Source organism: Saccopteryx bilineata, chromosome 2 (genome assembly GCF_036850765.1).
Source record: "Saccopteryx bilineata isolate mSacBil1 chromosome 2, mSacBil1_pri_phased_curated, whole genome shotgun sequence".
NCBI lineage: Eukaryota > Metazoa > Chordata > Mammalia > Chiroptera > Emballonuridae > Saccopteryx > Saccopteryx bilineata.
The window spans coordinates 238,370,225-238,390,272 of record NC_089491.1 but is presented as its reverse complement, the minus strand read 5'-3'; the positions used below and the strand labels follow the sequence as shown (position 1 = coordinate 238,390,272).

At 41.0% G+C, this 20,048-nt stretch overlaps 1 pseudogene; it reads right to left on the bottom strand.

Annotated features, from left to right (window-relative positions):
- Positions 1–1,528: 1,528 nt before the first annotated feature.
- Positions 1,529–20,048, bottom strand: part of LOC136322452 (large ribosomal subunit protein mL42 pseudogene) — a 45,862-nt pseudogene continuing 27,342 nt past the window's right edge.

Sequence of the window (20,048 nt, the reverse complement as noted above, 5' to 3'; positions counted from 1 at the left end):
AGAATGTGAATCAACAGCTAATTAATATTCTAGGATTAGAACCTTTGGGTTCCAGGCTTGGCTCTGCTCCTGGGGTCTGATTAGGCGCTGAATTGTGTCCCCCTTAAGTTCACATCCGAAAGCCCTTACCCCAGTACTTTACAATGTGGCAGTACAGTATTTGAGATAGGGTCTTCAAAGAAGTAAGATAAACTCGTGGGAACCTAATGCAATGTGACTGGTGTCCTTATATCAATACAAAAAGGAGATTAGGACATAGACCTGTGGGAACACCGAAGAAAAACCATGAAAGGACACAGTGAGAAGGTGGCGGTGGCTAACTGCAAGCTGAGGAGAGAGGCCTCAAGAGAAACTAACCTTGCTGAAACTTTGATCTTGGACTTCTAATCTCCAGGACTGTGAGGAAAAAAAATCTGTTGCTTAAGCCATTCAGTATTTTATATTTTATTATGGGAATCTCAACAAATGAATACATCTCAGAAGTAGTCTTTTGCGATGATTTGGTATTTACAAGCAAGTAAAAGGGGATTGACAATGCTGATCCACTCTACTCAACTCTTCTAGGACATGATGTGAAGATGAATATCTGTCATTTATTCACAGTGTTTTAGGCCATGTATGGCCTTGTGAGGAAAGCAGTGTTTCCTGTCTTTAGCGTTCTCTCCACTGCAAATAAAGTCCAAAGCCACCTTGAGTTTCAGCCTCTCTGGGTTTCTTATTCCTTTTGCTGTTAATGATGGGAAAGGAAGGAAGTTGCTTCCTGCTCTTCCAATGAGCAATTTCAGATTTTAAAGGTTAGCCAACCAAGATGTCACACTCCTTATCTCTCATTATCTGTGTGCTCCTATAGCCCCTGACAGGCTGCAAACCTAGATTGAGCTCCTGGAAATTACAAAGAAAGTGGAGTGGGAAATCTGCTTGTGGAGATTAAGTCCAGGAAATAGAAGTAATGAGTAAAACAGGATCCATGAGAAAGAAGGGCCCTCAGACTGAGCTCTTAAGATTCCAACAGGTCTGTGACTTGGTTCGTCCTATGATTTCCATCACATAACACACACACACATGCACACACACATTCACATGTGCCCACATTAAAAGGAGGCTTTTAGGCTAGGTAGCATTGAGGTGCAAAATAGGGAGCATTCAGAGTGAGACTGAAGACTACAATAGCAAGAGATTTGTAATCCAAACAGGAGCGAGAGAAAGGGCCTCCCCCAAGCTAACAGATTCACCCTTTACCCTACCTATAAATAAAAATAGGTAAAGTTCTGCGGGATTAGGGAGGAAGAGGTGAGGTTATTGGAGAATGAATGAGACTATGCAATAAGTTAAAGAGGAGCTGTTAAAACCAAAGATTTTAATGAACTTTGTATTTATTCTTCCAACTCCGTTAGAATTTTTTTTGATGAAAGACATTTTTATTATTATTTTGTTATATAAAATATTTGTGACAGAGCTGATTGCATTTTCTCAAATGGCAAATGAGACACAGGATAACATTTCTTTCTGATTACTGCAAACCTCAATATCATCTGTCTTTTGGAGGATTTAGTTTCTTACGACATTTAGGATACTGTCCACAAGGATAGTAGCGGTGCTTAGTAGCAAGGGACATTTTGCTAAGTTGTTCTGTCATGAGTCCTTGCCCGAGGTGTTCATCTTTCTTTTTTAATCTGGTTTCCAGCACTTGATCCTGTGTTTCTTCATGATTATGCCTAAGACCTGGCTGAGGGATAAATTTTGTGTGTTCATATGGAATGTCCACACAGGAGGATGGCAGCAAACTATCGTCCTGCCATCAGCTGTCAGAGCTAGTTCTGCTCTGCAGTGATAGTTATCTGAAAGAGAGAATTACATTTATGACAAACACAATATAAAGCTCCATTTTGAATTGGAAATAAATGTTTCAAGAGCATTCTGTTTGATAACGCCTGTTTCACTGCTGATACAGCCAGGTTGAATCCAGATGCTCATCAGCTAGTATGGAAAAGATGATTTGAAGAGAAAATGCTTTTTAAATTTGCTTCTAAGTGTACCTATTTTTGTTCCCTGACAGCTGCTCACCGCGTGCCCACCATTTTGCCTCAATTTGCAAGTTTTTCTCCTTATTTTATCTCTTCATGGATGTCAGTTAATTAATTTTATTTTCTTAAATAATCCCTGAGGTTTTTTCTAGCTTAAATTTTTATCACTGTAAAGAGCATATTACTAGTCTCATCTATGCTTATATTTTTCTAAGTTAGTCGGAGACAGTCTATATCTGTTCTTGTTTAAAACTGTGCAATTAATCCTTAATAATTCCAGTATGATTCCACATAGGGTGATGCTTTTATGGTTGAATGGGATAATTTATTCATTTATCTATTCATTAATTCCTTTGCCAGAGTTTGGGGATGGTTCATGAAAAGAATTTGAGTAATATAACATTTAGCTAACTCTGAGAAGGCAAAGGTTTGCGAAGACTATGTTTTCTTTGTTCTATCAATCTAAGCTTATTCAACACTAAAAAAAAAAGATAGAGGAAGATAGTAGAATTAAAAGAAAGTGGCAGTTGCCTGACCAGGCGGTGGCGCAGTGAATAGAGCGTCAGACTGGAATGCAGAGGACCCAGGTTCGAGACCCCAAGGTCGGCAGCTTGAGCGCAGGTTCACCTGGTTTGAGCAAAAGCTCACCAGCTTGGACCCAAGGCTCGAGCAAGGAGTTACTTGGTCTGCTGAAGGCCCGCGGTCAAGGCACATATGAGAAAGCAATCAATGAACAACTAAGGTCTCGCAACGAAAAACTGATGATTGATGCTTCTCATCTCTCTCCGTTACTGTCTGTCTGTCCCTGTCTATCCCTCTCTCTGACTCTCTCTCTGTCCCTGTAAGAAAAAAATAAAAAGAAAGAAAGTGGCAGGTTCAGGGCTTCTTGCAGAAAAATTGCCATCACAGTTGGAGGGTGAATGAAACCATACCTTTAAAGTATTCAAACATAATTGCATAGAGGGGAACAACTGGTCCATCCGTTGCAACTTTGAACTGAAAGATGATTTAAAAAAAAACCTTCCAGGCACAATTGAGAAAAATGTAACAGAAATTAGCAAGTGCTTACTCTGGTTCTTGAGGATGATGGGAGGCAGTGTTGTCCAAAGCACAGATACCGTGTTCTTTGCCTCTTCTTTCCTTCCTTCGTGACCCCAATTTTAAAAAAGAAAAAAGAAGAAACCCAGACAAAAGTCAGGCCAATGCCAGTTACATCTGACATGAAGATGTTTTAGGGATAGTTTTAAGGGAGGTGGTAGGAGTAAGGTGAGGTGTGGGAGAGAGTTGTGTGGGTAAAGGTGTAAATGAGATCCCTAATACAATGCCTGAGGGCAGTCTTTGGAGAACAGAGATGCTTTTGGCCAAGTGCTTCCAACTTCTAGAGGGAAAAGAAGTTATGTATGCACTTGCAAGGTCAAGTACTGGTCTGTTGTGTCATTATTATTATATTGTGACCTTCAACTATGACAAACAGGGGACAGTGGGATCCCAGATAGAGCATGTGTTACTTCAATGCACTTCACAGCTGAGCACAGAACAATGTACCCCATTTAACACAATAAACAAGGGGACGCTGCCTGATGAGTTCCTCTGAGGGAACCTGGCTTCCCAGATAAGAGATCAAAAGGAGAAGGTATGTTTTTTATTTTCTTGGTGTATGTTTTTTAAATGAGACTTTGTGAAGAAGGTGTCTCCCCAATTTTTGGCTGAGGAAAAGCAAGGAATAGATTTATTTCAAATGCTATTTTCTCTTCTTGAAATTTCAGATTTGTGAATGACACATAGATGAGTGGAGTATTTGACTCTGATATTCTCATCTCTCAAAATGATTGATAATGTGAAGATGGAAAGGAAAGAGTAGGACATTATATTTCACTTTCCTTACAGCCCGCACACTGCTTCTTTGGGTGATGACTTTGGTTCTATTTGATAAAAATTGAGTAGGAGAGAGAGGTAGAAGGGAGTGGAACTTGAAGACATAACATTCTCCTTCAAGTGGGTAGTGCCTCCCTCCGCCCTCATCACTCAGTTCCCCAGATTCTGACCAGAGGGTGAGTTGGCCCATGTGACTGCCAGAGCATGCTTGATTTTAAACTGAGCTAGTTCCGCATATCATGAACTCAGCCAGCCACCTTTGCTGGCTGTCTTGTTTTTTGTTTTGGGGTTTTTTTGTTTTTGTTTTTGTTTTTGTTTTGAGGATCCTATTCTTTAGATTCTACTAAGCTTTTTTATATAGATGGCACCAGCAGTGTAAAATCAGAACCAAGGGAAGAGTGTTATCATGGAAAATTTCAAAGAATAGCTGAGTACCATGAAGTGAAGAGGGCAGCAGGACTCTAGCTGCTAGCTTTGGGAACCGGAAACTCCCATCTTTTCTGTAACACCCCCAGATGACACCAGTGTGCAGCCAAGGTGGACAGTGGAATTCTTGTAATTCAGTTAGGAATTCCCAAGGCAGATAGACTGCTCATGGTGAGAATCTGGCACATTTGGAGTAGTTTTCTTGCAAAGACTGACAAGGATAGATGATCTTATTTTTCAGTTGGGGAGTCCTTTCGATTTGGAACCAAACAGAATTTTGGCCTGCATCTCTAGAAGAGAAGCTGGTCATGGCTGTGGGGCCCAGAACCCTGGGAGATGATAAGCACTTGCAATCTTGAGTGCTTATCTCCTCCTGTATCTGGCTTTCTTGCATTGATGAAGTAAATCGGGAAATCTCACCACAACAGGCTTTCCTGTGAGGAGGCTGGCATTTCCTGTCTGCCCCACTGGGGACAGGAATGGAGGGAACACATTTCTTGAGTCTTCTCACTTCAGCTCCTCCATAACTGCTGGGGCAGGGAGAGTGGGCACGCACCAGCGTCTGCGATGTTGTGAGTTAGAGCCAAGGGCAGTTATGTTCCAGATGCACTTTCCATACACTTTCTTACACAGAAAATGAAAATAACCCATAGTTACCTGTTTGAACAAACACATGCACATGCACATATACACATTGCATGAATATTTGGCTGACATGAATTGATAAAACTGATATGTTTCTGACAAACTACTATTAAATTGATTATATTAGCAGTAGGTCACATTTTAATATACTGGGACACATCATAAATTCCATGGTTTAGCATTGTTAAAACTTTGTAACCAGATAATACTTTTGTAAAAAGAATTGCCTCTTCCACCTCTCACATTTATATTAAAGGTAAATTTTATTCTAGTTTTAATACATGTGCTTTTGAAAAGGTCATCCATGTGAATAAAAGATTTGATATATTATTTCTGTCAAAGAAAGATATGGATGCATGTACAAAACCTCATCTTGTTCTTCTATTATAATATTTATATGATATATGTAATACTTAGAATTATATGTGATTGGAAACGACTTAGAGAAATTGATGCTCAATTTCCAGATGAAGAAACAGAATCTGAAGCAGAAATTACTTCTTTCTACATGATAACTTTAAAATATGTTATTCCATTAAGTGACATGATTATTGCTATTAACATCTTTTACTTTGTGAAATGGAGTCACATGTGAGGACCCTGAGTCTCTTAGAATTATCTCTTATACATTATCTAAATAATGTATTTTAGACATGATCTAAGTAATTATATAGGTAATTTATCAAGCTTTGCTTGGTGAGCTACAGGGCCTGGCTGGAACCCAGGTCTTTTAATTCCTACACTCATATTTCCTTGTTGAGTTTTTATCAACACATTCTATGAAATAGGTTTACTCTCTATCTCCTTTAGGTGGTGGCAAGGTTGTTCACTATCAAGGCCAAATCTCTCATTTCACAACTCCCTTCTCTCTTTCCATGTTTAAAACATTCAGTATTGCTTTCTATTTTCCTTCCTTTCATCCCACAAGAATGAGTTGCAGAGATAGTTCATGATACCCTTCACTCACCTTCCCCTAATGTTACCACGTTTTATAACCATGGTATGATTATCAAAAGTTAGCAGTAATGAGATCCAAGATGGTAGCAAAATAGGTGGCTCATACACCCACCTCCTCCCAGGACCAAAGCGAAGTTACAATAAAATTTAAGGACAATCATCCTGAATAACTAACTCAAGACTCAATGAAGAGGACTTTTATAACCAAGGATTCACAGAAGAAGCCACATCGAGACTGGCAGGAAGGGTAGAGATGTGAAAAGAACTGGCCCTGCTCCCATGAGCTGAGGCTGAGGTTCAGAGGGATATCTCTGCTCTGGGGGAGGGAGAGTTCACCCTTAGAAATGTGGGGTCTACACCCTAAGCCAAGCTCCCTAGCCCAAAGCACCAGAGCCTGGAAGAGGCTTCCACATAGCCTTCAGCTGTGAAGGCCATCAAGGTTTCTGCCTGCCAGAGAGAGAGAGGAGTCTCGACTCAGGCCAATGCACAAATTCTTATTTGCAGTTACTTACCCTGGGCTCTGAAAGAGGGAGGGCTGACTGGAACCTCTCATACCACAGTTGCTATCTTTCTTGGGAAGAGCACTCCCCTCCAAGTGGCATCAGATTGGGGAGGGGAGCACTGCCTTATCCTCTGGACTCCATCTTGTCCAACCCTGCAGAAGAGGAGTCAGTTGCCTTGGCCAGGGAGTAGGAGTCTGGATAGACTCAGGTAGTGACAATGACTCAGTTGTCTGGCTTTGAAGTAGGAACTATATCCTTCATTTTCCCATGAACCTTATTGGTGCTTCACCATCATGGAAGATTTAATAGAATTATCCTCTTGACTGCCAGCAGATACACCCTCTAGGCTCCAAGTCCCCAATCATCCAACCCCTAGTGGCTCTGCCCTGCTGAGGTCAGGGCAAAATTCAAGACTGAGTGAGACCTGTGGCTCTGGAGTGGGGGCCACACCCACCAATTTCCTTGAACCTGACCAGTGCCTCCTCCTCAGCGAAGAAACATTACTACCATCCTCCCAACTCCCAGAGGCTTTTTCAGTGACAGAGCCTAACAGGCAGCCAGCAGGCAGTGGCAGCCGGAGGCAGATCTCAGGATGCCTTGGAACTTTTGCTGACCTTCCCCCAAGCCCAGTGCTGGTAAAAGCTGGCCTTGGTGTGAAGCTTGGTCCTTCCCACACATGCCTAAGGCCAGCAAAGACAGCCATAAACTATAACTCCAAAAACATTGCTGAGGGCCAGTCACATTAACCTGCCACAGTTTCCATCCCAAGAGGCCCAGAACCAACACACATAGTGGCCAGCTTCAGAAACACTAGAGCAGGATCCAATTAGCTTCACAAGCAACATATCCAAAGTTAGATCTCATCAGGCACCAAATCCCACTGAGGACAATTCTGCTTCCTGTGGTCAGCACCTGCACAGCAGCTTGCATGCCTGAGGCTCCATCCCACACACAATGGGCCAATAGCAACGAAGACTTAATTATAATAGGAGGGCCCACACAACCCACACACATGACATTCTTAGAACACTCAGCTCAGGTGATCAAGGGGACTGCACCACTGAACCCAACAGAATATCCACTACATAAGGCCATCAAATGAAGACTGGGAATCATAGTAGAACTATCTGATAAATAGAAACAATCACAAATAGGTAAGCAAAATGAGGGGAAGGAGAGAAACAGGTCCTAAATGACAGAATAGGAGAAATCTCCAGAGAAAGAAAAAGAAAATAGCCGGAAAAATGAAATGACGATAAGCAGTCTATCAGATATAGAGTTCAAAGTAAATAATGATTATATGGCTGTTCAAGAAACAAAGTGGGAACTTCAACAAGGAGATAGCAAGCATAAAAAAAGGACATAGAAACCATAAAAATGTACCCATCAGAATTGAAGGATACAATATCTGACATCAAGAAACACCAGAAGGAATAAACAGTAGGTTAGATGAAGCAGAGGATCAAATCAGCGATTTGGAAGACAAGGTAGAAAAACCACCCAACCAGAGCAGCAAAAAGACAAAATAATTTAAAAACATGAGGATAATTTAAGAGAATTTTGGAACTACATGAAAAATAACAACATCCATATCATAGAGGTACCAGATGGACAAGAGAGAAAGCAAGCAATTGAGAACTTATCTGAAGAAATAATGACTAAAAATTTTCCTAACCTGGTGAAAACAACAATAAAAAGACCTGAAAGAAGTCCAGGAAGTCCAGAGAGTCCCAAACAAGATGTATCCAAACAGGCACAGACCAAAACACATTATAATTGAATGGCAAAGGTTAGCCTCACTGGTGGTGGCTCAGTGGATAGAGTATTGACCTGGGACACTGAGGTCCCAGGTTCAAAACCCCAAGGTCGTCAGCTTGAGCACAGGCTCACCAGCTTGAGCACAGAATCATCACATGTTCCCAAGGTTGCTGGCTTGAGCCCAGAATCAGTTGAGCAAGGTGTCACTGCTCAGTTTAAGCGCCCCCTTCCTGTCAAGGCACATATGAGAAGCAATCAATGAATAACTAAACTAATGCAACTATGAGTTGACGTTTCTCATCTCTCTCCCTTCTTGTTTCTCTCTCTCTCAATCTTCACTGCAAAAATAATAAATAAATAAATAAATAAATGAAAAATAAAAAAGGCAAAGGTTAAAGAGAATCTTTAACAAAGAGAAAATCTTAAAAGCAGCAAGACAAAAGCAGTTAGTTAACAACAAGAAAGCTTCTATTAAACTGTTAGCTGACTTCCCATCAGAAACATTTCAGGCCAAAAGGGACTGGCATGAAATATCCAAAGTGATGAAAAGCAAGGACTTACATCCAAGACTTCTTTACCAGCAAGGATATTATTTAAATTGAAGGAGAAATAGCTTCCCAGACAAGAAAAAGCTAAAGGAGTTTGTTAACAACAACCAGTATTATAAGAAATGTTAAAGGGCTTGCTTTAAGAAGAATAGAGGATGAAGAAGAAGGAGGAGGAGGAAGAGAAGAGGGAGAAGAAGAAAAAGAGGAAGAGGAAGACAACAGAAGAACATAGTTAAAAGAATAAAATGGCCGTAAATATGCACCTATCAATAATCACTATAAATGTCATTAATATAAATGCTCCAATCAAAAGTCATAGGGTAGCTGGATGGATAAGAAAGCAAGACTCATATATATGCTGTCTATGAGAGACTCGTATCAGAATGAAAGATACACACAGTAAAGGGATGGAAAAAATATTTCATGAAAATGGAAATGGGGAGAAAAGCTGGGGCAGAATACATATATCTAAAAAACAGACTTCAAAACAAAGGCTATACTAAGAGACAAAGAAGGACCCTATATAATGATAAAGGGAGCAATCCAACAATAGTATATAACTATTGTAATCATTTATGCACCCAATGTAAGAGCACCTAAATATGTAAAGCAAATAAAGAAAGAGGTCAACAGCACTACAGTCATAGTAGGGGATTTAACACCCCATTGACATAAAATAGATAGATCTTCCAGACATAAAATCAAAAAGGAGATGGTAGCCTTAAATGACACATTAGAGCAACTGGATTTAATTGATATTGTCAGAGCATTTTACCCCAAAGCTGCAGACTATACATTCCTTTCAAGTGCACACAGAACATTTTCTAGAATAGATCACATGTTAAGACACAATACAAATCTCAATTAATTTAAAAAGATTGAAATTATATCTAGCTATTCTCTGACCATAATGGTATAAAACTAGAAGACATTCATACACACACACACACACACACACACACACACACACACACGAAGGCTAAAAACATGTTAAAAAACAATGAACTGGGCTTGATCAGTTGATGGCACAGTGGATAGAACATCGGACTGGGACGTGGAGGACCCAGGTTCGAAACCCTGAGGTCTCTGGCTTGAGCACAGGCTCAATTGGTTTGAGCAAGGCTCACCAGCTTGAGCCGTAGGTCGCCGGCTTGAGCAAAAGGTCACTCAGCTTGCAGTAGCCCCCCGGGTCAAGGCACATATGAGTAAGTAATCAATGAGCTACTAAGGTGCCACAACGAAGAGTTGATGCTTCTCATCTCTCTCCCTTTCTGTCTGTCTCTTCCTATCTGTCCCTCTCTCTGTCTCTATCATAAATAAATAAATAAAACAATGAATTGGTTAACAATGAGATCAATGAACAAATAAAAAAATATTTTGAAACAAATGAAAACGAGAACACAACAACCCAAAATCTATAGGACACAGTGACCAGGCATCCCCAAACTATGGCCCGCGGGCCACATGTGGCCCCCTGAGGCTACTTATCCGGCCCCTCTCCGCACTTCCAGAAGGGGCACCTCTTTCATTGGTGGTCAGTAAGAGGAGCACTGTATGTGGCGGCCCTCCAATGGTCTGAGGGACAGTGAACTGGCCCCCTGTGAAAAAAGTTTGGGGACCCCTGGAGAGGAAAATTTTTAGCATTACAGGCTGACTTCAAGAAAAAAAAATGTTAAATGAACAATCTAACCTCACACTTAAATAAACAACAAACAAAGCCAAAGTGAGTAGGAAGAAGAAAATAAGTAAGATCAGAAGAGAAATAAACAAAATAGAGTATAAATTAAAAAATATGAAAGATGAATGAAACCAAGAGCTGGTTCTCTGAAAAGATAAACAAGAATGTTTGGTAAAATTCACCTGTGAATCTATCTGGTCCAGGACTTATGTTTGTTAGGAGTGTTTTTGATTACTTCAATTTCACTAGCTGTAAACTGTCTATTCAGATTCTCTGATTTTTCCTGATTAAATTTTGGAAGACTGTATGTTCCTAGGAATTTATTTTATCCAGATTGTTCAATTTGTTGGCATATAATGGGTTGTAATACTTTGTTACAATGCTTTGTATTTCTTTGGTGTCAGTTGTACTTCTTTTTTATCTAATTTTATTTATTTGGGTCCTTTCTTTTTTTAAGTGAGAAAAGGGGAGACAGAGAGACAGACTCTCACATATGCCCTACCAGGATCCACCTGGAAAACCCCATAAAGGGGAAGGCTCTGCCCATCTAGGCTCATTGCTTGGCAACCAAGCTATTTTTAATGCCTGAAGCTGAGGCTCCACTGAACCATCCTCAGCACCAGGTCAACTCCCTCGAACCAACTGAGCCATGTCAAGGGAGGGGGGAGAGAGAAACAAAAAGAGAAGGGGCAGGGGTTGAGAAGCAGAAGGTTACTTCTCCTGTGTGCCCTGACCAAGAATTGAACCCAGGATATCCTCAAGCCAGGCCAACGCCCTTCCACTGAGCCAACCAGCCAGGGCCAGTCAGCTTTCAATTTGCTTGAGTAATTACCTAGGAGTGGGATTTCTGAGATTTATGACACATGAATGTTTAGTTTTATAAGAAACTGCCAAAACTATTTTCCAAAGTGGCTGTGCCATTCTGCATTCCTGCCAGTAGGTTTGAGAGCTCTACTTGCTCTTCATATTTAACAGCACGTGGTTTTAATTTGCATTTCCCTAATGGCTGATGATGCTAAACGTCTTTTCATATATGTGCTTACATCCATACGTCTTCTTAGGTGGAGTGTTTTTTCAGATCTTTTGTCTAGTATTTTATTGTTTTGTTCTTATTGTTGAGTTTTGAGAGCTCTTTGTATATGCTAGAAACACATCCTTCATCAAATTTACATTTGCAGATCTTTTCTTCCATTTCTGCCTTGTCTTTTGACTTCCTTTTTTTATTTTTTTTATTTTATTTATTCATTTTAGAGAGGAGAGAGAAAGGGAGAGAGAGACAGAGAGGGAGAGAGAGAAGGTGGGGAGGAGCTGGAAGTATCAACTCCCATATGTGCCTTGACCAGGCAAGCCCAGGGTTTCGAACCGGTGACCTCAGCATTTCCAGGTCGACGCTTTACCCACTGCGCCACCACAGGTCAGGCTCTTTTGACTTCCTTAACAATGCTTTTCTTGAAGAAAAATTTAAATTTTTTTTTTTTCCAGAGGCAGAGACAGACAGGGACAGACAGACAGGAACAGAGAGAGATGAGAAGCATCAATCATCAGTTTCTCGTTGCGCGCTGCGACTTCTTAGTTGTTCATTGATTGCCCTCTCACACGTGCCTTGACCGTGGGCCTTCAGCAGACCGAGTAACCCCCTGCTGGAGCCAGCGACCTTGGGTCCAAGCTGGTGAGCTCTTTGCTCAAGCCAGATGAGCCCGCGCTCAAGCTGGCGACCTCGGGGTCTCGAACCTGGGTCCTTCCGCATCCCAGTCCAACGCTCCATCCACTGTGCCACCACCCGGTCAGGCGAAAAATTTAAATTTTAATAAAGTCTAATTTATTTTTTTTAATGAATCTTGCTTTTATTGTCATATCTAAAGATTCTTTGCCATACCCAAAGTCGTGCAGATATACTCCTATGTTTTCCTCTATACTTTTGATAGTTCTAAGTTTTACAATGAAGACTATGATCTATTTATTAATAAATAAATTGATTAATTTTTAGTGGGGGGAGGCAGACAGGGACAGACAGACAAGAAAGAATAGAGATGAGAAACATCAACTCATAGTTGCTGCACCTTAGTTGTTCATTGACTGCTTTCTTATACGTACCTTGACCATGGGTCTCTAGACAAGCCAGTGACCCCCTTGCTTAAGCCAGCATCCTTGGGCTCAAGTCAGCCACCTGGTCAGGCAACTATGATCTATTTTCGATATTTTTTTTGTGTGTGACTGAAAGACAGAGAGAGACAGAGAGAGGGACAGATAGGGACAGACAGACAGGAAGAGAGAGAGATGAGAAGCATCAACTCTTCGCTGCAGCACCTTATCTGTTCATTGATTGCTCTCTCATATGTGCCTTGACTGGAGGTTCTAGCCTAGCCAGTGACCCCTTGCTCAAGCTAGTGACCATGGCATGATCCCATGCTCAAGCCAGTGACCCCATGCTCAAGCTGGATGAACCTGTGCTCAAGCCGGTGACCTCGGAGTTTTGAACCTGGGTCCTCCATGTCCCAGTCCAATGCTCTATCCACTGCGCCACCACCTGGTCAGGCTGGATTAATTTTTCTATAAGATGTGAGGTATATGTAAATATATTTCACATATTGACATTTATCGAAAAAACTATCTTTTCATCATTGACATGACTTTGTACCTGTGTCAAAAATCAGTTGACTATATATATGTGTCTTTTTGTGAGTTCTTTATTCTGTTCCACTAATCTATTTGTCTAACCTTTCACTGATACCACCTACTCTTGCCAGTAGCTTTAGAATAAGTCTTCATAGCATGAAAGGATTGCCAAAGTCCTGTGACTTTTTTCTTTTGCAAGATTGTTTTTAGTTATTGTAGCAACTTTGTCTTCATATAAGTTTTAGAATCATCTTGCTATCTCAGAAAGCCTGTTATGTTGTGATTGGGATTGTGTTGGATTTATTGATACCTGGTGTCACCCTAATAACTTCAATTAAAATAAAAGAAGGAAACTGACATCTCAACAATATTGAGAAGCATACAAATTTGAGTGCACCTTTTAAAGAATTTATATTTACAAAATGACTGTTTATTGTTGCATCCAACCTTATCATGCTGTTGTTGCTCAAGTTTGTCACTAGTGGTTGAGTCTCAAATATCAATATTAAATATCCCATAAATACTTCAGTACTGAGATACAAAATAGAAACATAAATGTATCCTAGATTATTAAGGAATTATGGGTAATAAATTTCCAAACTGAGATGTGGACAATCACAATTCTGTACACACATAGAAACCTATTTGTAACTAAAAAGAAGTATATTTTGATTACATTTGTAATTAAAAAGAAACTCTTCTCTTTTTTTCACTGGACAAGTCCTTGAGGAAAAATAAATAAATAGAAATTTGAGAATATCATAAAGGCTCAAAAATGTAATTGACTGATCATGCTATCAAGTATGATTTAGTAATTGCTATAAACTACCATCACTAACAGTACAGTGAGGAAATCCAGTGTGGTGGTTAAAATTCCAGCTTTGGGTCAAACAGACTTGATTGTGTAATGGTTCTGTCACATGCTGGCTGCCTGACCTCGACCAGGTACTTCACTCCTCAAAGCCTAAATGTTCCCCTCATTGAATGTAGTAACAGCAAAGGGCTCTAATATCTCAAAGGATATTAATAAAAATTAAGTTATTTTATGTACTGAAGTACTTAGCACAGTGCTTGGAACTTAATTCTCAATAAACAATAGCTATATTAATAAATAGCTTTTTATTTTAAATGTTAATTTTTTATTATAATTGATGACATTTGGCTTCACCCAACTCTAAAGAATTCAGCAGCTGCAGTTGCCAAAGTATACGTATTCTGAAATGTAGTAATGCAATAACATGCCCAGAAACACTTCTCATTTTTAGAAATCGCTAAATTTTTTCCATCGAAACAAGTCTACATATAAGGGATGTATTCAGAAATTGTAATTTATCAGAAAAACCAAAAGTATAAGTGACTAACTACTGACTGGTTTTTAAACACAGCTGGGCAGCAATGTAAGAAAATTCTTCAGTTTTGGGTGCACATATATATATATACACACGTTCTGGTGGGTTGAAAAGAGAGTTGTGTTTGGCTTTAGAAATTCATCTAGTTTGGTTTATAAACAATCTTGTCATGCTACTCCAAAAAATCCCTTCCTCTCTTGTTACTCCTGCGTGATTGTAGAAAAAGCTGCCTCTACTGAGCCCAAATCTTCACCATTTAGGTGCATGGTCATCCCACAGCTTCCATATCTGTGCAGTATTTGATCAAAGGCAGCACTAGCCACAGAAAAGAATCTTTGAATGTCAGGTGTTGGCAAAAGCAGTCTCCATCACCAGTTGCACAGGGCTCTGTCTTTGTACTTTTAGATCCATGATATATCAGAGTTGGTGAAAACTGAGGACAAAAGGGAAGCCATCTGCATTCAGAAGTTTTCATTTGGTTAGGAGCAAGGCTGGGACACACCACTTGAGTTTTGTGCATGACTTGACCCTGGGGAGTTGGTTTTTCAGGACGCTCAGAACACCCTTTTAAAGGTGACTGGGTGGCACCAGCTAGTGGGGATCGACACAGGCTCGCAAGGAGTTTGGGAAATGCAGTGGCCACCTGAGCTCTAGAGGATTTGTTCCGGTGCAAACCCAACTGGGGACTTTGGGACCTAGAAGAGCTTGCGACACTGGGGGCTCTCCATGGTGGGTAAGTTTAAGTCTCTTTTCTCTGATTCCATTTCCTGCCTCTAACTGCCACAGCTTGATCGTTGAGACTTAGCCACCCGTGACTGTTGAGGGAAATAGAGGGAAAATTGAGCGGCTGCATTCATCTCCTCTCCCAGCACAAGGGGCAGGGCCGCAGACAACTGAACCTCAGCCAGAGCCCGTCACTCACTGTCACCCTCTGTGTTAAAACCCTTCTGTTAGGATCTGGGGGCAGAGATTCTGAGAACTTTGCAAGAGAGTTCCTTCTGTGCTTGATTTTTCTTTTTCTTTTTTTTTCTTTTTTACTTTGAACTTAGAGATGAGGCACTCAGTCTATGATGGAGAAAGACAAAAGTAATGCACAATAGAGGGGCAATACTGACTTCTAAGGAAGGAACCAATGAGGGAGCACTGAGAAAATGAAGGTCAGGAATGATGGAAGTTAGATTCTGCTTTAAAAGGCATTGTTATCAAGGGATTGTCCTGTCTAGACACTCATCTCTGCTCTTCAATCATTGGGAATGAATGCAAGTCATCCCCACCCCCTGCCCCCACCTGGGTCTTTGTTTTTCTAGTCTTTTAAGTGGGGGTGGTATCCAGTGTTGGAAATGAGGTGAGGATAGCCCTGGGTAGCAGAAGTACTAAAAAACACATCCTAGGTCCATGTGCAGAGAACCATGCCTTAAAACTTGATTCTAAAAATTCACTGATAGCTAAAAATACCCTGTTGACACAGGCCTGTCTGCACCCTCTGATTTTTCATTTTACGTGCAAAAATTTATGTTTTTCCATTTTCGTTGGCTAGGGTTCTGTTATTTGAAGGTAAGGTGTGGGAAGTCCTTCAGAGGTTCAATGGGAGACAGGGAATCGGATATAGTTTTTCTCTCTGGAAGGAACTTTCATCAAGACTTAAAAAAAATGTTTAGGCTCTGCTTGCTACTGTAACCTCTAGTCTTCTGCCAAATGGCAACACAAGAAAGAAAGCCTCCTTTTCAAGTTCCTGGTTAATAAAACAACACAACGCAAGACAAATAAACAGAAACAGAAGGCTTGAGCTCGCATAACTTAGTGAGCACATGTGTGGAGTGAGGAGTCACCGCGGGCTGGGCCGGGGCAGGCAGTGTCTCTGGTGGCCCGCCAGACCTTGGACTGGGCCTCAGGTCCCAGATCCACTGTGCAGGTCCCCACCTCAACCAAATGGTGGGCCTGGGACAATCTCACAAACAAGTGGCTTCTTCTGCCGCACCTCCTTTTGGTTTCTTTCTTTGGTCCTATTGATCTGAATTGGTCACTGATTTTTCTGGAGGTTATGGCTACTGATCTGCTGGTTGAATGGATATTAACTTAGTGCTGGAAAGTTAATATCCAGTGGATGTGACTGGAGGGATGTGGTGACAAATTATTTCAGAGTGTTTGGGTGGAACTTAATGGGTAGCCAACTTACTTAAATTACAGGATCAGCCTTTCAGGGTACTGTTCTTGTCTCAGTGATATCACTTCTAAACTCATCTGTGAGTGGATGACCTTGTACTAGAATAAAGGGAAGGTGGAGGTCTCAGAAGAGCTGGCTGCTTGTAGGGCGGTAGTCTGGGGGCCAGGCAGGGACCTGGAAGGCTCACAGCACCCCTGCAGCTCTCCCTCCCCACCCGGTGGGTTCTGGGTAAGGAGCTGGCATGCTTAGAAAGCAGTGCAGGAGCAGAACCCTTATCCGTTCCATGCTTCTCTCTCTTCTTTTCTTCTTTTTTTAATTTTTATTTTTATTAATTTATTGTGTTTACATAGATTCTAATGTCCCCCGTGTTCCCCAGTACATCCCCCCCTCCCCCTCCCCATAATACCCTCCCCCCTTCCCTCCAAGATTTGCTTTTATATCTTGTCCCATCATATATTCCTATTATCCCCTTTCTCTCTGTTCACTTTCCTTCTGGATCCTTTGATCCCACCTCTGTCTCTATTCCATTCCTCAGTTCATATTGTTAGTTGGATTCCTCATATGAATGAGGTCATACGATATTTTTCTTTCTCTGCCTGGCTTATTGCACTTAACATAATAGTTTCCAGGTCCATCCGTGTTGTCACAAAAAATAATATTTCCTTCTTTTTCGTGGCCCCATAGTATTCCATTGTGTATATGTACCACTGCTTTTTAATCCACTCGTCCACTGACAGACACTTGGGCTGTTTCCAGATCTTGGCTATTGTGAACAATGCTGCCATAAACATGGGGGTGCATTTCTCCTTTTGGAGCAGTTCTATGGTGTTCTTAGGGTATATTCCTAAAAGTGGGTTAGCTGGGTCAAAAGGCAGTTCGATTTTTAATTTTTTGAGGAATCTCCATACTGTTTTCTGCAGAGGCTGCACCAGTCTGCATTCCCACCAGCACTGCAGGAGGGTTCCCTTTTCTCCACATCCTCGCCAGCACTTACTCTGTACTGTTTTGTTGATGAGCGCCATTCTGACTGGTATGAAGTGATATCTTATTGTGGTTTTAATTTGCATTTCTCTAATGATTAGTGATGTTGAGCATTTTTTCATCTGCCTATTGGCCATCTGTATGTTGTCTTTGGAGAAGTGTCTATTCATTTCTTTTGCCCATTTTTTGATTGGACTGTTTATCTTCCTGGTGTTCAGTTTTACAAGTTTTTTTTAAATAAATTTTGGTTATTAACCCCTTATCAGACATATTGTCAAATATGTTCTCCCATTGTGTGGTTTGCCTTTTTATTTTGTTCATATTGTCTTTAGCTGTGCAAAAGCTTTTTAGTTTGATATAGTCCCATTTGTTCATCCTGTTCTTTATTTCCCTTGTGCATGGAGATAAATCAGCAAATATATTTCTGCGAGAGATGTCGGAGAGCTTACTGCCTATGTTTTCCTCTAGGATGCTTATGGTTTCATGACTTACATTTAAGTCTTTTACCCATTTTGAGTTTATTTTTGTGAATGGTGTGAGTTGGTGGTCTAGTTTCATTTTTTTTGCAGGTAGCTGTCCAATTTCCCCAACACCATTTGTTGAAGAGGCTGTCTTTACTCCAATTTCAATTATTCATAAAGGTGCTGGTTTATTTCTGGGTTCTCTGTTCTGTTCCATTGATCTATATGCCTGTTCTTATGCCAGTACCAAGCTGTTTTGAGTACAATGGCCTTGTAGTATAACTTGATATCAGGAAGTGTGATACCACCCACTTTATTCTTCTTTTTCAAGATTGCTGAGGCTATTCATGTTCTTTTTTGGTTCCATATGAATTTTTGGAATATGTTTTCTATATCTTTGAAGTATGTCCTTGGTATTTTAATAGGAATTGCATTGAATTTATAAATTGCTTTGAGTAATATGGACATTTTAATGATGTTTATTCTTCCTAGCCATGAACATGGTATATGCTTCCACTTGTATCTTCCTTGATTTCTTTTATCAATGTTTTACAATTTTTCTAGTACAAGTATTTAACTTCTTTGGTTAAATTTACTCCAGGTATTTTATTGTTTTTGTTGCAATAGTGAAGGGGATTGTTTTCTTTTCTTTTATTTTTTTATTTTTCTTTTTGTTTTTTGTATTTTTCTGAAGCTGGAAACAGGGAGGCAGTCAGACAGACTCCTGCATGCACCCGACCGGGACCCACCCAGCTCGCCCACCAGGGGGCGATGCTCTGCCCATCTGGGGCATCGCTCTTTTGTGAACAGAGCCACTCTAGCACCTGAGGCAGAGGCCACAGAGCCATCCCCAGTGCCCGGGCCATCTTTGCTCCAATGGAGCCTTGGCTGCCAGAGGGGAAGAGAGAGACAGAGAGGAAGGAGAGGAGGAGGGGTGGAGAAGCAGATGGGTGCTTTTCCTGTGTGCCCTGGCCGGGAATCGAACCCAGTACTTCCGCACGCCAGGCTGACGCTCTACCACTGAGCCAACTGGCCAGGGCCGGGGATTGTTTTTTTAATTTCTCTTTCAGACATTTTCAGATCACTGTTGGTGTATAAAAATGCCACTGATTTCTGAATATTAATTTTATATCCTGCCACCTTGCTGAATTCACTTATCAGGCCCAGCAGTTTTTTGACTGCCCTCTCTTCTTCTTGAGTGCTATCTCCATTGCAGCCTCCCTGTATTCCCTCCCTCAGCTGGCACTTGCAGAGCAGTGGCTCCTATCGCACACTAAACGGAGGCCCATTGCCCCAGGAGGGCAGAGCAGGCTATCTCAGCTCTTCACCTCTGTTCTCAGGGGACATGTCCAGGTCATTATGAGGCAGTGTCTGTGGATCAGCTGCTGCTAAAGCCTGGGAACAAAGAGCAAACCCAACCCTTGAAGAACTGCTAAGGATTTATAGTGTTTCAGGGGAGAAACTGTTAATAAAAAGTTGACGAGCCAACTTCTCTGTAACATGTTACATGACAAATTGGGGACGTGGAGCTACGTTTCCTAATCAGAGCAAATTAAATGGCGGGGAAGCCTTTGTCTGAGTCTTGGGAAATCAACTACATGGACTTTTCATCGTTTTGAGAATTTCATGCAATTAGCTTTCCTTCATTCAGACTTGTTGCTTCCCCTATTGTTCTTAAATGTATTTCTTCTATGGTGTAGGATTCCCTCGATTCTCTCAGAACTCTTCTCAAATCTCACTTCCTTGTTGAGGGCTTTATTAGATTTGCCTAAAACTTTGTGTGTGTGTGTGTGATGATTGCCATGAAGAAAGTAGAAACTGACCAATATTTCCAATAGGAAACCTTAAGTCCTAGACACTATTAAGAGTGTGACAGCTCCTACCAGGTTTCCCTTCCATCTTCCCTCCTTCCCGAATGAATCTTGGCATTGCACAAACCACTTTCCTGCACAGCCTGAGTTTCTTAGGGACAGCTGAACCATCCCCAGCTCCAGGGATGGGCTATGATTTGACCATATGAATCAAGGTAAATCCATTCTCTTGAACACAGTTAGTTTAGGAAT